Genomic DNA, 4,340 nt, shown 5'->3' with positions numbered 1-4,340 from the left:
CCTAGAGCTGCCATCTGAAGTATTCCCGCTGTCTTCCTCTTCGCCTTCAGAATGCCCACCTGCCCCAGTTCCCCACTTTAAGCAGCGCTTCTACTTTTTTCTCCCACTTACATCAGCCCAGTTCCACTGCCTGTCGTGCAGCTTGAAGCTGGAATGCAAAGATGGGATGGGGTGGAAACTGATCGCGGCGACATCACCCCTGGTTGCAAACCTAAGGAAATCACTAGGGCCACTATGCGCTTGAGGTGACATCCGCCTGATTTACGTCCCTCTCGTGGTTGGCCTGTTTCCTTTTCTATCATTTTTTCACGACAAGTTTAAAGGTCTCGATGTTATGTCCTCACATTAGCAACGAAGGGTACAACACAAGTCCTGCCTTGCGTCCCTCTTGACTAAAAGTCAAAGTAAAGAGGAAATCTATACTAAGGAGCCTCTAGCTGCTGTTTATAGCTCCCAAAGGGTGCAAGGTAGATATTTCCACTAGTAAAGTACGTTTTCTCAGGCTGGTGTAAGGCTTGGTATCCGCAGCCACTTCCAAAGTCCTGCACACAGAAAAGACCAGGGTCTGCGCTGAGCCGCGCCCTCCTCACTCGAACTACAACTCCCAGGATGCCCCGCGACCGGGGAGTGCGCACGCGCTTAGGCGGCGGAGTGGAACCAGGGCCGTCGAGTTGGGGGAGCTGCCGGCGGTGTATCAGACAACTCCCTGGGAGGCGGCAGCAGGCAGACGGGCGGGTACTGGGAACTGAGCGGCAGGCCGTCCCTGTGGGTCTGTGAAGGACGTCGGTGGCCCTAGCGGGCTCCAGTCAGGTAAGCCAAGCCAGTGCTTTCCAGGAAGTACGTCTGCGGGCGCGGGCAGGGAGTCGCACCGGCCATGGTGGCTGAGGCGGGAGAGGTTGCCTAAAACTGCCAGGCTGTGATCTCCTTCCCTACCAGTCCCTCTCGGGGAGCGAGGGGACGCTGGGGTCTGCTTCGGGGCTAACGGGCCGGGGTAGGAGCCGTGGGACGCGCTGGGCGTTGCCCGCGGTGGAGGCGCGCGAATCCCGAGTTGCTGATGAATCACACGGGGGCCCGGCCTTGCCGGGTTCGGGACCGGACCCTTCCCCTCCCGGCTGGAGCCTGCGCGGGCCGCGACCGCGCGAGCTCGCGGTGCCTACCCTTTCCACCCCACCGAGGTGTAGCTCTGGGGACTAGCGTCTGAAAAGGTTTTTTTCACCAAGACTCCTTCAAAGGTTTCTGCTGGGTGAAAGTTGCAAAGAAGAAGAGAAAAAAGAAGTAGGGCACACCCTTTTCTTTTTGATTGAAATCTGGCTTGTCTTGCGTTCGCCGTTTTGATCTATCTGCTCTTAGAATAAATTCCTGGCTCTTGAGCAGCACAGCTGGACCCGGCTGTGAAGTTTGTATGTTGGTTTGTTTTGAGGACGTGACTGGGTCGTTATATTTTTGCTTACAGAAATTGGTGTGTTTCCTCTGGAAGCCCGCATTCTGATTACAAACAAATGAGAAACAGCCGCAGGGGGATTTTTGTTCTGGTTTTTGGTTTTTTTATGTTTAGTTAAGAATCATATTTCCAACTTGCCCTTGGCTTCTCTTAAAACCAAAAGTCATCTGGTAATGAACACTGCAGTAAAACTTATCCCAGGAGGTCATACTTGAACAGGAAATAAGCCTGTGGAGATTTAAGTTAGTTATGTGCGGTCTCCCTTGGTTTGTAACATTTTCATGCAGCTCATGTTTCTTTTTCTGAGAATTCCTTCAGATTTATTTTTCAGCAGATTAAATTGATTAATTCATTGGCCTGACCAAAAGTATATTAGGCTTAGAAAAATAGTTTTGTCCAACCTCATTTACCTTTGCCAGTCTCTTCTTCCTAGTCCTAGGCACCTTTTTACCCTATCACTTCTTTAAGAGCCCACAGTCATTTTATTAGAATACTTAGAATCACTTTTCTAACACATTCCTAGGAAAGGAACAAAAAGGGAAACAGTGAGATGCGGCATATTTTGGCTCGTTTAGCTTGCTTGCTTTTGAATCTCTCAGGATTTCTAGTTTGCTCATCTTTAAAATGAGGTTGTTTGGCCAGATGACCCCAAGATTGTCAGCCCTAGGTATCTCATTGTAAAAATTCATTTGTTTTATTCAGTCAGGAAACACTGGCCACACCTGTCATTCCAAGCCCGGTGCTACGCATGAAGGAACAAAACTGAGTTCTTGAGGGTGTCACTGACCTAATGCTCAATTTCTTTTAATCATGTTGTTATGACTAGTTACAAAGTTTTGTGGTATACCTTCCGGGCCAAATTACTCTCTAATTAATAACTTAACCTAAAGTTAAATACATACAGATCAAATCCAATTACAATGATCAGTTTCCTCTAATCAGAGATTTTTCAATTGTTAGCTACTGGTCCATTTAAATAAAACACAAGTTCAGTACAACAGAAAGGACTTGAATGGTGTAGGTGGTGCTTCTCAAACTTTAACAGCCGTAAATCACCCAGAAACTTGTAGGTTTGAAGTGGGGGCTTGGAATCTGCTGGTCAGAAAGAGAATACTGTAGTTGCAGTGCGAGGCCACACTTTGAATATCAAGGGTTGGGAGATATTTTAAGGTGTTTATAATGACAGTTTAAAGACCAGTGTTGATAAATGCTGGAGAGGGTGTGGAGGAAAGGGAACACTCTTGCACTGTTGGTGGGAATGTAAACTGATACAGCCACTATGGAGAACAGTATGGAGGTTCCTTAAAAAACTAAAAATAGAACTACCATATGGCCCAGCAATCCCACTACTGGGCATATACCCTGAGAAAACCATAATTCAAAAAGCATGTACCACAGTGTTCACTGCAGCTCTATTTACAATAGCCAGGACATGGAAGCAACCTAAGTGTCCATCGACAGATGAATGGATAAAGAAGATGTGGCACATATATACAATGGAATATTACTCAGCCATAAAAAGAAACAAAACTGAGTTATTTGTAGTGAGGTGGATGGACCTAGAGACTGTCCTACAGAGTGAAGTAAGTCAGAAAGAGAAAAACAAATACCATATGCTAACACATATATATGGAATCTAAAAAAAAAATGGTTCTGAAAAACCTACAGGCAGGACAGGAATAAAGATGCAGACATAGAGAATGGACTTGAGGCCATGGAGAGGGGGAAGGGTAAGGTGGGACGAAGTGAGAGAGTGGCATGGACATATATACACTACCAAACGTAAAATAGATAGCAAGTGGGAAGCAGCCGCATAGCACAGGGAGATCAGCTAGGTGCTTTGTGACCACCTAGAGGGGTGGGATAGGGAGGGTGGGAGGGAGACGCAAGAGGGAGGAGATATGGGGATATATGTATATGTATAGCTGATTCACTTTGTTATACAGCAGAAACTAACACACCATTGTAAAGCAATTCTACCCCAATAAAGATGTTAAAACACACACAAAAAAGACTAGTGTTGATAGCTGTGATATGAGGTGCATAGCAATGGCTTTTTCCAACTCTCAATTTAAAAAAAGTAATCCTACTCTAACAAAAAGAATTTCCTTCACAAGTTTTCTTTTTTCTCTTCTTTTGCTCCTTCCCTTCTCCTTTCTCTTTGATGTATCCTCTCAGCTTTTTTTTTCTCTCCTCCTCGTCCACCCTCAACTGTTTTCATTTACGTTAATTCAGTAATTCAGTAATTCAACTTGTGTTTTGCCCCATCCTGTTCAAGGTATTGTCTTAGGCTCATGGTGAATACAGACATGGAAGACATGTTTTTTGTCTGGGAGCCTACTCCCTCTGAGATTAGGCATGTGTACTTGTTTATAGTTCAGAGCACTGTAAGAGTTGTCTGTAGGGAATAAAATCTTGCAGTAGGAGTTCAGACGGAGAGATCTTCTACAGTTCTCGGGGTAGGAAGCAAGTGAAGTCATCTTTTTCCCACTCATTGGTCGTCTGGTTTTCCCCAGGCTGGACTCTCTGTACTGTTTGAGTGTGTTTATGACATCTACATAGAATATAGTACAATTTCATAAATTAATTTATTTGGAACTTTGAGTGAGCTGGCTATATGAAAATCAGTTAGGTCTGAGCAGTATTCTAGGGAGGATGAGAGGTGGTGAAGATGAAGATAAACCTGGATAGAGGCACGGAGAAGGACTCAGTAAAACAGTAGAAAGGATCTTGGTGGTTTTCAGGTGTCTGTCTGACGTACAGTGCTCTTGTTATTTAGAATGCATTATCTTTTAAAGTTCAAATTAGCTAGAAAATTATGCCAGCTTTTCAATTGTTCTTTTTCCATCCAGAGGTCTTTTTTTTTTTTTTTTTTTTTTTTTTTTTTGGGTGTTGGGGG

At 44.9% G+C, this 4,340-nt stretch overlaps 1 protein-coding gene across 1 annotated transcript in view; it reads left to right on the top strand.

The window, feature by feature from the left end:
* The first annotated feature begins 650 nt into the window (after positions 1-650).
* Positions 651-4,340, top strand: part of TMOD3 (tropomodulin 3) — a 78,330-nt gene continuing 74,640 nt past the window's right edge. The window contains exon 1 of the mRNA XM_024761854.1: positions 651-810. The gene's annotated coding sequence lies outside the window, so the exon portion shown is untranslated. The remainder of the gene's footprint in view (positions 811-4,340) is intronic.

The sequence above is a fragment of the Neophocaena asiaeorientalis genome, unplaced genomic scaffold (assembly GCF_003031525.2).
Source record: "Neophocaena asiaeorientalis asiaeorientalis breed wild unplaced genomic scaffold, Neophocaena_asiaeorientalis_V1.1 scaffold506, whole genome shotgun sequence".
Lineage (NCBI taxonomy): Eukaryota > Metazoa > Chordata > Mammalia > Artiodactyla > Phocoenidae > Neophocaena > Neophocaena asiaeorientalis.
This window is presented reverse-complemented; position numbering and strand designations above follow the sequence as displayed.